Genomic DNA, 13671 nt, shown 5'->3' with positions numbered 1-13671 from the left:
TTCTGAGCCTTCTGAAATTCGCCAGCAGACAGTCAGCTTCTTCTCTAAGCTGTTTGAGAGTGAGCGGGCCAGTTGCCGGGATGTGGAGGAGAGGTTCTTCACTCTGCAGGCCAGAATCACACAGTAGTCTGCCACCCTGCTTGATGTTGAGCTCTCCTTGGGAGAGCTGCATGAGGCCCTACAGGGTATGGAAAATGGCCGGGCACCAGGGATTGATGGTCTTCCAGTGGAATTTTACAAGGCATTTTGGTCTATATGAGATTGGGATGTGCTTGAAGTGCTCCGGGTCAGTTTACAGGAAGGAAAGCTTCCTCTTAGCTGTAGGAGAGCTGTCCTGACTCTGCTGCCAAAAAAAGGAGACCTGACGGTGCTGAAGAACGGGCGCCCTGTGGCATCGCTGTGCACAGACTGCAAGCTGCTCTCAAAAGCGTTAGCCTCAAGACTGGGGAAGGTGATGGAGCAGGTGGTGCATCGTGACCAGACGTACTGTGTGCCTGGTAGGTCTATCTTTGATAATGTTTACTTAATTTGGGATGTTTTGGACGTCTCCAGGCTACTGGGTTTGAGGACTGGTCTTATTTTCTTAGACCAGGAAAAGGCATTTGACCGGGTTGAGCATGGATATCTGTGGAAAGTTCTGGAGAACTTTGGCTTCAACCCAGGTTTTATAGCCATGATCAAGGTTTTGTACAGTGACATTGAGAGTGTACTCAAAGTTACCGGTGGTTTGTGTGCTCCTTTTAAAGTCCGCAGAGGCATCAGACAGGGCTGTGCTCTCTCTGGCATGTTGTACTCGTTATCAATCGAGCCCCTCCTGTGCAGCTGAGAGAGAAGATCTCTGGCCTTGGTGCACCAAACTGTATCCAACCTGTCTGTGTTTCAGCCTATTCGGACGATCTCGTGGTTTTAACCAGCTCACAGAGAGATGTGGACATTTTAGTGGATGTTTTAAATGATTTTAGGATTCTATCGTCTGCTAAAGTGAACTGGAGTAAAAGTGAGGCTGTTCTAGTGGGGCATTGGACTGGTGGGGAACCTATACTGCCTGGATTGTCATGGAGGACGGGTGGGTTTAAATATCTGGGAGTGTATTTGGGGGACAGTGAGCATGTAAAGCAAAACTGGGAGGGTGCAGTTGAGAAAGTAAAAGGACGACTTAGCAGATGGAATTGGCTAGTGCCTCAGCTGTCTTATCAGGGACGGGTTCTCATTGTTAATAACCTTGTTGCTTCCTTTTTATGGCACAAATTGGCTTGTGTAGATCCCCCACCATATCTTCTAGCTGACCTGCAGGCACTGCTGATGGACCTTTTTTGGGACCAATTGCACTGGTTACCACAGGCCGTCTATCTACCTAAAGAAGAAGGAGGACAAGGGCTGGTTCACTTAGCCAGCAGGACTGCTGCCTTTCGCCTCCAGTTCATTCAGAGACTCCTTAGTGGCCCTAAAGACTTGGTGTGGAGAGAAGTGGCATGCAGGATTTTACACACTGTTGGGCGAATGGGACTGGACAGAGCTCTGTTTTTTACGAGTGCTAAAACGCTGGACGTTGATGGCCTGTCTGTGTTTTATCGTGGACTTTTTAGAATTTGGAGGTTTTTTAGCATGTCTGGAATGAGCAGCACCTCGTTACACTGGCTTCTGGAGGAACCTGTTATTTATGGGTCTCGGTTGGACGCATCAAGAAAAGCGTCTCCCGCACTGGCCAGGGTTCTTGCTTCTTCCAACATCTTTACCTTCTGTCATCTAGCGGACGTTGCAGGATCTGGTCTGGACCGTGTAGAGGACCTGGCGGTGCGCTTAGGGGTGAGGTCCTTATGTTTATTGGCCAAACTCCTGCAGTGTTGGAGGTCAGTGCTGTCCTCTGAGGAACGAGGACTGATAAAGGACTATGGTGAAGGAGAGCTCAGCCCTGATGAGGATGACCCCTTCCCCAAGGTTACCATTGTCCATGACCTGCAGGGGTGTCAGGGCCCCCTCCTGGACCGTGCAGAAGAGCTGAGAATGGACCTGAGTTCAGCCTCTGGCGAGCTGCTTTCCTCGGCCTGTGTGAAGGTTTTTAATAGGAAGAGACTGGAGAACAGGACCGACACGCCGTGGCGAGATGCTCTGGGTCTCGCTGACGAGGTGAAGCCACAGTGGAGAGCACTGTATAAACCACCGTTAACTAAAAGAGTGGCAGATCTACAGTGGAGGGTTTTACATGGAATGGGCTCCTTGCACAATTATATCCGCATTCTCCTTAATGCTGCTCCGGCGTTTCCGGTTTAGCGTTTCCGGTTTTCCATTACACTCGCAATGGCTGTATTTTTCAGTCAGTGTCTGCAAGAGCTTCCAAAAATGAACGTCAATGACGTTCATCGGATATGTAAGGAGACCAGTAAAGCCCCCTCTAGCAAGTTGGAGAAGGGCTTTAAATTGTATGCCTCGTCATACATACACAACTACGAAGGTAAGGAAAATTTAATCTCATATTTTAGGTTTGCCCATGAAGTAAGCTAGTTAGCTAATGCTATTCAGGATAACTACATTAGTGTTAGCTGCGCTAGTTTGTCCTGTTGACAAGTGGATTCGTATGTTGAAGCTGCAACTTGGCTGTTGTTCATGATATTAACTTCTAGGCATGCATTGCATTAAAATAACGCTTGATATCTTCACCCTGTTATAATGGTCAGAATTGCTAACACAGCTTAACAGCATGAAAATATTGCTAATTTGTTTACAGTCTACTATCTAGTTTAGATATGTAGCTATCTAAGGTGCTAACTGTGCAGTTGTTTTAAATGTTATTTTTTTATTCAGTGTCGAATAGGGACCGGTTGTCAGGGGAGGTCAGTGTGAGAGCCTTGTGCTACAGGTCCATGAAGAAGAACGAGTCACCACACAGTTTACGAGTAGGGAGGAGGAAGTGTAGGGCTAAAGCAGGGGTTTCAGATTTCAGTCCTGTGTCCACAGCACTGCAAAGTTTAGCATTAAATTATTTTTAATTTTATATAACTGTAGTTCTAAAATTGGAATAACATTGAGCTGTTGGTATCCTGGAGCTGAGTTTGAAACTCTATGGCAGTGTTTCTCAGTCCTGTTCCTAACTGCTCCACACATGTACATGATCTAGCTCCAACTGCTTATCAAACCAACTGTTTATTAAGTTATTAGTGAAGTGGATAATGTGTGTTGAGCTATGTGTTGAGTCAGTCCTATGAACACCATACTTTGCAGTTTTTTGTGTTCCTCCAATATGACATTTTTTACTTAGTTAATGACCTGAATCTGGTATAATAAATGAGGAAAAGCACTAAAATATGCATGACATGGGGTCTCAGTGACTGGGTTGGAGTCTCTGTTTGCCGTTAAGTTCAGATGTTCACTGTTTTTGACTAACAAGACTAACAAAAGTTAAGGGGTTTGTTGACAGGTTAGACAGATATACATGTCTCAGGATTATGTATAACTTGAGGATTATTTTAATGTCAGTGACAAAGCCTATCCATGTTCTGTATCCATGTTCTGTATCCATGTTCTGTATGCAAAATCTATTGTCATAAAATAAGCAAGCGGGTCCAGGTTCCATTCTTGGGGTTCTGCCATGCACATTTTTTCTCCATTTTAAAACACTTTTTTACTCAGCCCCACCCACAATGATCTTAATTTGCTAAATAGGTCAATCAGGTTTTAGAAAAGGTAGAACACAATGTGTGATATGGGATCCCCAGGACTGGTATATGGAACCCCTGAATTAAACAAAGTCATTACTGATTTTGCTTACCCTCTTACAGATTGGACTTTCTGATTCATCTCCTGTTGTGCTGACACACACATGCTGTTCATGTGTCGCAGGCACTGCCCTATGCAACCATATAGTGGCTTTGCTTTTTCAAACTGCACATTTTTCTCAGCTCAGTGTGCCAGTCGTTCCCCCTGTGCACAGCTGTACTGAAACTGAACAGCGCTGGCACAAACCTCGGACAATCGTAAGTTTATAATAATCACACTAGATGAATGATCTAATTTAATGCACTGCCTGAATTAAATTACAGCAACTTTTGTCTATATTATTAGGGTGTAAAGCCAGGACCAATCAACAACATGGTGATCACAAAACCTGTGCCAAATCGAACATCTCAAGGTGGAGTTAGGTAAGGTGCTTAATTACTTCTAATTAGACATGCAATTATGCAGTTTAGCTGCTATATCACAAGTGTATAGTTACAATTAACTTTAATTTAAATATTCTAATTTAATATTAAACTAAATGCTTATAGTTTGGGGTATTGTCTGTACTTGAATTTGTAGGAGTGGACTCTACAGGGGCATGGTGGGCCCTTTACCGGATCCATGCATGTTTAGAGTGACAGAGGCCTATGAAAAATTCAGCCTTGAAGACAAACCACTGGTGACCACTATGGGCATGGCACCCCACAAGCCAGCTGTGCAGTGTGCATTTGGTGCAGGAAGGCAGTGTTCTGTCATATCAGCAGCCTGTTTTACCATCACGACACATCACTCTCCTCCCTGATGTGCCATCAACCCCACTTCTTCCTCTAAAAGACCACCACCTTGATGCACCCACCTGTGCTTTTGTGTGCACTGAACAGGAACTCTTTCACCTGAAGTCTTTGGAGGTGTCACTTGATATGGCTCACAAAATTGAGATGTCAACTCGGGAGCAGAGTTCTTGTGCTGACTGGCATCTGCTCCGCAAGCCTAGAGTAACAGCGTCACGTTTTCGTGAGGTGTGCCATGTCAGAGGGCATAGCTCTGCAGAGTCCCTTGCTGAACGCATCATCAGAGAGGTCTAGAGATGGAGTCCGGAGCAGCATCTGAGTATTGCAGGATACTCAATGTAAATTACACACCATGTGGCCTCATCATCCACCCAGATGCTCCCTGGCTTGGTGCATCCCCTGATGGTGTCGTATTTGACCCCACTGAATACCCCCAGTTTGGCTTGGTCGAGATTAAATGCCCTAATGTGAAGAATTACATTGACTGTAAGTATCTGTATATGGAGTACGGATGTTCAAAACTAAAAAAGACACATGCGTATTACTGGCAGATTCGAGGTCAGTTACTAATCAGCGGGCTTCACTGGTGTGATTTTGTGGTGTGGGCTCAGGAGGATTTTTTTGTGGAACGGGTTTATATGGATGCAGATGTACAGAGACAAATTCGTGAGAAGACAGATTTATTTTACTTCTACACATATATGACAAAATATCTGTCATTGAAATGTTAACATGTTCTATACAGAAATGACAATCTTTTTTAAATCATATGTTCACTTATTTAACAGTATTTGTGCTTTTGTTAAACAGCACATTGTGTTTTTAATGTAAAGAACCTGGAAATATGTTTATGAAAAAAATATTTACAGTTACAAATGTAAATATGTTACAAATTATTCATATGTAATTAATTATTGTTTGATTAATTAAAATAAGAGCTTTATTTAACCCATGACTTAACTAGTGCTTTGTTTTGATAGTTTGACAACAGGCATGCCACTGTAAATAACTGGTTAATGTTTACTGAGTGGGAAAGGGAAATTATGCCATCAAACAACTTGTTTTGTTTGATTCTCCTTATTACACGTTCTACGTGTACTCTAAGACGGGCTATGGATTGTGTTTCAGTTACCTGGTATGCAGGCATCTGACTTTGCTTTGACAAAAATGGTGGGCAGTAGACTTTGCACTTAACACAATCAGTAATTAGGAAGCCCTTGTCAACCATCACTGCCATTTCTTCTGTGAGCAACTTGGCCAATCCTGACTGTTTGATTAACTCTTTGAATAACCAGCGTAAAGTGAGGAGGCAAATGTCACTGCACCGTGTGGGGCTGTGCCAACTAGGCCCTTCATGGTGCAGTGAGACTTGTATGTGGAGTACATCTCACTTTGTAGGAGTGGTGATGATGGTGTCTGACACCTGAGCTCAGTGCAGTCCAAGATAACCTGAGTATCAGGATAGTCTTGGAATTCTGAAGGAAGGTTTTTTTTCACATCCTCTGGTGACAGCCCAATGCACACAGGTCCAAGAAGTGTGTAGAGAAAGTTTGTCCAGGTTGAAATAATTCGGCTCACTGTGGAAGGATGGATGTTAAAACGGTGTCCCAAGTCTCTCTCCTTGAGTCCAACAGACAGCTGCACAAGGAAAAGGAAAAATTCATCAACTGGCTGCAGCACCTGCCTCTGTGAAGGAAATGATGTAAAATGTTAAAGAATTACAATTATGAACAATCAAGCTCTCTAGAGCATTCTATGACATTCCTAAGGGTCAAGTAATCTGAGACTGCACTGCCCTCAGGTGTTGGACACCACAACTATGAGGTAAGGTTGTTTACCACATTGTAAATAACACAGCATTTATAACATCTGGTCATTTGTTCCACATATTACCATAACATAACATGTATAGCAGGAGTCATCCCTTACTGTTGTTTTTTGGGTAAAAAAATGTTGTCATACCCCTGACATTCGTGAATGAGACACATCTTCATTCTTCTTAGCTGCAGCCTTTGCTCTTGAGACCCGAACCATTTTGTGGATGGATGGCTCAATCAGCCACCAAAATGCCATTAAGTGGTCATAGCCTGGGAATCTGTTTGGCAAAATGATGATGATGATTATTGTTATTATTATTATTATATGTATATAATATACTTTTATACTATGATATATTTTTCTAATTTTAACAGCAGACTGGTTGTCAAAGTGGCAGTGAATTGCATCTAAAGCTTTACTGCACGTTACCTGGTGTAAAATCGAATGTCCTCGTCGGAGCCGGAGAAACGTTGCAACCCAAAGGTTAGCTGGACACGCAACTCATGAAGCTGATTTCTGAGCTCCTCCACTTCACGGGACAGATCTTCATTTTCAGCGCAGGACGTGTCTAGCGATGATGGCTCAGGAGCAGAACAATAATCATGATCCACTGTAAGATCAGTTGATGGATCTTCCAGGGAGGCAGGGTCAGCTGGTCTTTCTCTCCTCTCCCACACACTTAGCCGTGGAGCCTGAATGCTGTATCCGTTCCAGTCAAAAAGAAGTGGTACTGCATCCTTTGTCAGTCTTCTCCGACCTTCTGGGGTTTTTGGTTCAATCAAGTGGTCTGGTATGAAATGTCTGCTACAGACTTTTGTATGAGGCGAGACAGTAAATTGGTCCCGACGTATGTTTATTAGCCACTGGCTCCTGAGGTCACTACGCACTGGAAAGCTATGAAAACTTAAACTGCCATTAAACTTCGCAGACGCCGAGCAAAGAGGATCACAACAGTGCTCTGAATATTTCTTACATTGTTTTTGGAAATGTTCCGACTTAAAAGGTTTGCGCCGAACACTCATTTTGATATTACGCTAGCTAGTTTTGAATATGCCGCTGTTTAACAATACAACCGGAAACGTTGGAGCCGCAATATTTGAAAACGGAAATGCGTCACAGCCATGAGTGCAAGGAGTCCATTGTTTCTGTTAACTCGTTTATTTCTGTTTTAAATCCAGAGGTCACTCCAGGATGCCCTTTTTGTTTTGAGAGGGAAACAGTGTTTCACGCTTTTATGCACTGTTTTAGGCTGCGTCCCCTTTTTGATGTTTTAAAGACGGTGTTTCTGTCTATTAATGTGATTTTTACTGCTCGTATTTTTATCCTTGGTTTTAAATATGTCCAGAGGGAGAGGTTCAAGTGCCTGTTACTGAATTTTATTCTTGGTCAGGCCAAACTGGCAGTGGACACGGAGAAATCATGTAGTGCAGGCAGCCGAGTCAGACGTGGTTATAATAAAGTGTTGTTAAAAGGTCTGTCTCTCTGTCTGTCTCTCTGTCTCTGTCTCTCTCTGTGTCTCTCTCTGTGTGTCTCTCTCTCTCTGTCTCTCTCTCTGTGCCTCTCTCTCTGTGCGTCTCTCTCTGTGCGTCTCTCTCTGTGCGTCTCTCTCTGTGCGTCTCTCTCTCTGTGTCTCTCTCTCTGTGTCTCTCTCTGTGTCTCTCTCTCTCTCTCTCTCTCGGGTTAAAGCCAGGAGGCGCAGCAATACCATGACTTTTAAAGTGACAGTACACAATTAACCATGACGTCACATACACAAATTATGTAACATGGAAACAAATAATTCAGAAAAAAAATCAGAGGAAATCCAGAAAATCCAGATTTCAGTGGAATTTTAACAAAAACACTTGAACCTGATTAGACTCAGACCGTTTTAATAGCATGTTTAATTCCCTCAGTTACTCTCCTGAACTATCTTCATAACTGTAATATGTAGAGAACTGTTGCAGCGCTTTAACAGCACAGATGGAGTTTTGTCAACAAAAAAAACTGAATCCTCAAAAATACCGGCCTCCGCTTGGTGTGGCCTCGCTGCAGCTCCCCCCGCGCTGCCCTACCTGGCTGCGGGGAGAGAAGCCGTGGGGTTCGAACCCGCGACCTTTCATCCTGCAGCTCAACCACCTCACAGTCCCTCTGCGCCAAGCGGCTGCCTTGACTGTGACGTCACCAACGTCCTTATATGGTTTACAGTCCCCCTTAACTAAGAAGAGATATTTCATCATTAATGTTATTAATTTTGTATTATACACATATATAAAACTAAAAAACTGAATCCTCAAAAATACAGGCACTCCGCTTGGTGTGGCCTCGCCGCACCTCCCACCACCCCACCCTACCGGTCTTCGGGGAAGAAGCCGCGGGTTTAAACCGGCCACTGGGTTCGAACCCGCAACTTCTCCGCCCTCGGACCAGGATGCGCTGCAGCTCAGCCAGCTCACATTCCCTCTGCGCCAAGCGGTTGCACGTATTACGATGTCACTAAAGTCCATATATGGTTTACAGTAGCGGTGATGAGGAGGATTATAAGGAGGTGGTGCTGACGTCATACCTGGCGCCCGTTGGCTCAGTGGACAAGGTCAGTGCGCACTGGTGTCGCTGAGGCGCCTCGACCAGAAGGTCCCGGGTTCGAATCCCAGTTGGGGTGAGAAGCACTTAGTGTGCAGCTCAGCAGCAGCTGATCAGTTTAAACTCCTCAATCTGCTCTAATATTAATAATCATCTTCATAACTGAGCGACTGAGGGGTAAACAGACTGAATCTGAGCGGTTTGGTGTGAAATGGTTCAGATGTCTTTACAGTGGTGGTGATGGGAAGCAGGGGTCGCCACGACAACAACACATTCATTACATTAACCTTTGTCCTGAGATAATATAATAATATCAGGTTAATATGATCAACTTTGTCCTGTATGAATATAATAAATCATCTAAAGAACCTTTTAATCATTCTAAGGGTTCTCTAAGTGATCAGGGTTGGATACAGAACCACTGTGGTTACTAAGGAACCCTAAAGAACCGTCTTTCTTTTTTAAGTGTGTGTGATTTTAAGAGGAGAAGTAATCCAGAGTGACGTTTAATACAGTGACCTTTGTCCTGTGTTAATATAATGAAATAAATAAGAAATTAAATAAATAATTATTAGTTATTTTAAAAATATTATTAATAATTAAATATTTCATACCGTGACCATCGTCCTCTATTAATAGAGTAAAATGAATAATAATTTTATACTGTGATATTCGTCCTGTGGTAATACAGTAAAATCAATAATGATTTAGTCAAATAAATAATAAGTTAGTAAAATAAATAATAATATAGTAATATAAATAATAACTTTATACAGTAACCTTTGTCTTTTATTAATAGAGTAAAATAAATATAGTGAAATACATAATAGTTTAGTAAAAGAAATAATAATATAGTAAAATAATAAATAATTTCATAAATTAATTAACAATTTATTAAAATGAATAATAATTTGGTAATCTGAATAATAATTTGGTTATATGAATAATAATCTTCATGCAGTGGCCTCAGCTATATAGTAAAATAAATAATAATTCATTCAAATAAATAATAATTTAATAAGTAATATAATAAATGATTTAGTAAAATAAATAAGTTAGTAACAATAATCATATAGTAATATAAATAATAATTAATAAAATAAATAATAACAGAAAAATACATAAATTAAGGAGCTGCTGCTCTCACATGAAGAAAATTATTAATAATTAAATAATAATTAAGTAGTAATTAAAATTATTTTTATTAATGAACATCGGACAAATATTACTATACTCAATTATTATTTCTTAGGCTTACTATGTTAAATTAGTATTTACTGTAGTAAAATAAGACAAAAATGACTGTTACATTATTATTATTACTGTATTAAAATATTTATTCTATTATTTATTGCTTTAAAATAATCATTAATCACTGACAGTCTTATATTACTATATTAATTAATTAATACTTACAGTATTATTTACAAACAAATATATTTTATTGAATTAGTAACTACTGCAATAAAATAAGATAAAGAGGACTGTGTTAAATAATAATAATAATTCTTCTTCTTATTATTATCATTATTTTTTTTTAATTATTTATTTTATCATCTTCTTTATTAACACAGGCCAAAGGTCACTGTATTAAACGTCACTCTGTCACTATAGAGAGAGAGGGGGGGGGGGTGGGGGGAGAGGGAGAGAGGGGGAGAGAGGGAAGGCGAGGGGGAGGGGGAGAGAGAGAGAGAGAGAGAGAGAGAGAGAGAGAGAGAGAGAGAGAGAGAGAGAGAGAGAGAGAGAGAGAGAGAGAGAGAGAGAGAGAGAGAGAGAGAGAGAGAGAGACAGAGACAGAGACAGAGAGAGAGAGAGAGAGAGAGAGAGAGAGAGAGAGACAGAGAGAGAGACAGAGACAGAGACAGAGAGAGAGACAGAGACAGAGACAGAGACAGAGACAGAGACAGAGACAGAGAGAGAGAGAGAGAGAGAGAGAGAGAGAGAGAGAGAGAGAGAGACAGAGAGAGAGACAGAGAGAGAGACAGAGAGAGAGAGAGAGAGAGAGAGAGAGAGAGAGAGAGAGAGTGTTTATGTGTGTTTGTGTTCAGCTCAGGGGACACATTCATTACATTAACGTTTGTCCTGAGATAATATAATAATTAATAAATATCAGGTTAATATGATCAACTTTATCCTGTATGAATATAATAAATCATCTAAAGAACCTTTTAATCATTCTAAGGGTTCTTTAAGTGATCGGGGTTGGATACAGAACCACTGTGGTTACTAAGGAACCCTAAAGAACCGTCTTTCTTTTTTAAGTGTGTGTGATTTTAAGAGGAGAAGTAATCCAGAGTGATGTTTAATACAGTGACCTTTGGCCTGTGTTAATAAAGAAGATAATAAATCATCTTAAAAAATGATAATAATAATAATAATAATAATAATAATAATAATAATAATAATAATAATAACAATTATTATTATTATTTAATAATATATAATAATAATATTATTATATATATAATAATAATAATATATAATAATAATAATAATAATAATAATAATAATAATAATAATAATAATAATAATAACAACAATTATTATTATTATTTAACACAGTCCTCTCTCTCATTTTATTGCAGTAATTACTAATTCAATAAAATATATTTGTTTGTAAATAATACTGTAAGTATTAAATTAATTAATATAGTAATATACGACTGTCAGTGATTAATGATTATTTTAAAGCAATAAATAATAGAATAAATATTTTAATACAGTAATAATAATAATGTAAGTCATTTTTGTCTTATTTTACTACAGTAAATACTAATTTAACATAGTAAGCCTAAGAAATAATGATTGAGTATAGTAATATTTGTCCGATGTTCATTAAATAAAAAATAATTTTAATTATTACTTAATTATTATTTAATTATTAATAATTTTCTTCATCATGTGAGAGCAGCGGCTCGTTCCCTGAGCAGAAATGACCAGATGACCAGTCACAATGACATGGACAAACACACTGATTACTGCATTAACACAGGACAAAGGTCACTGTATAAAATTATTATTCAGATTAATAAATTATTATTCATTTACTGTTACTAAATTATTATTTTACTATTTTAGTATTTATTTTACTCTATTAAAAAAGGATGAAGGTCACTATATAAATGTATTATTCATATTACCAAATTAGCAATTTAGCTAAATTATGTATTTTTCTGTTATTATTTATTTTATTAATTATTATTTATATTACTATATGATTATTGTTACTAACTTATTATTTATTTTACTAAATCATTTGTTATTTTACTTATTAAATTATTATTTATTTGAATGAACTATTATTTATTTTACTATATAGCTGAGGCCACTGTATACAGTTATTATTTATATTAGTATATTATTATTTATTTTACTAACTTATTATTTATTTGACTAAATCATTATTGATTTTACTGTATTACCACAGGACGAATATCACAGTATAAAATTATTATTCATTTTACTCTATTAATAGAGGACAAAGGCCACGGTATGAAATATTTAATTATTAATAATATTTTTAAAATAACTAATAATTATTTATTTAATTTCTTATTTATTTCATTATATTAACACAGGACAAAGGCCACTGTATTAAACGTCACTCTGGATTACTTCTCCTCTTAAAATCACACACACTTAAAAAAGAAAGACGGTTCTTTAGGGTTCCTTAGTAACCACAGTGGTTCTGTATCCAACCCTGATCACTTAGAGAACCCTTAGAATGATTAAAAGGTTCTTTAGATGATTTATTATATGAAGTCGCTCAGTTATGAAGATGATTATTAATATTAGAGCAGATTAAGGAGATTGAACTGATCAGCTGCTGCTGCTGCTGAGCTGCACACTAAGCCGCTTCTCTCCAACCGGCCGGACTGCGGGAGATAAACTCCACACAGGAAGGACCCCAACCGGGATTCGAACCCAGGACCTTGTCCACTGAGCCAACGGGCGCGAGTTATGACGTCAGCACCACCTCCTTATAAGGGCCACATACTGTAAACCATATAAGGACGTTGGTGACGTCACAGTCAAGACAGCCGCTTGGCGCAGAGGGACTGTGAGGTGGTTGAGCTGCAGGATGAAAGGTCGCGGGTTCGAACCCCACGGCTTCTCTCCCCGCAGCCCGGTAGGGCAGCGCGGGGGGAGCTGCAGCGAGGCCACACCAAGCGGAGGCCGGTATTTTTGAGGATTCAGTTTTTTTTGTTGACAAAACTCCATCTGTGCTGTTAAAGCGCTGCAACAGTTCTCTACATATTACAGTTATGAAGATAGTTCAGGAGAGTAACTGAGGGAATTAAACATGCTATTAAAACGGTCTGAGTCTAATCAGGTTCAAGTGTTTTTGTTAAAATTCCACTAAAATCTGGATTTTTCCTCTGATTTTTTTCTGAATTATTTGTTTCCATGTTACATATTTTGTGTATGTGACGTCATGGTTAATTGTGTACTGTCACTTTAAGAGTCACGGTATTGCTGCGCCTCCTGGCTTTAACCCTGACAAAATCAGCCATATGAGAGAGAGAGAGAGAGAGAGAGAGAGAGAGAGAGAGAGAGAGAGAGAGAGAGAGAGAGAGAGAGAGAGAGAGAGAGAGAAAAAGAGAGAGAGAGAGAGAGAGAGAAAAAGAGAGAGAGAGAGAGAGAGAGAAAAAGAGAGAGAGAGAGAGAGAGAAAAAGAGAGAGAGAGAGAGAGAAAAAGAGAGAGAGAGAAAAAGAGAGAGAGAGAGAGAGAGAGAGAGAGAGAGAGAGAGAGAGAGAGAGAGAGAGAGAGAGAGAGAGAGAGAGA

General features: G+C 39.6%; 1 long non-coding RNA gene across 1 annotated transcript; it reads right to left on the bottom strand.

The window, feature by feature from the left end:
* Positions 1 to 6147: 6147 nt before the first annotated feature.
* Positions 6148 to 6840, bottom strand: LOC119262803. Its single transcript, XR_005129906.1, has 3 exons — positions 6753 to 6840; positions 6468 to 6600; positions 6148 to 6191 (listed from the first exon to the last, which is right to left on the bottom strand). It is a non-coding gene; the product is annotated as an uncharacterized LOC119262803 (long non-coding RNA).
* Positions 6841 to 13671: the final 6831 nt, after the last annotated feature.

Source organism: Pygocentrus nattereri, chromosome 29 (assembly GCF_015220715.1).
Source record: "Pygocentrus nattereri isolate fPygNat1 chromosome 29, fPygNat1.pri, whole genome shotgun sequence".
Taxonomy (NCBI): domain Eukaryota; kingdom Metazoa; phylum Chordata; class Actinopteri; order Characiformes; family Serrasalmidae; genus Pygocentrus; species Pygocentrus nattereri.
This window is presented reverse-complemented; position numbering and strand designations above follow the sequence as displayed.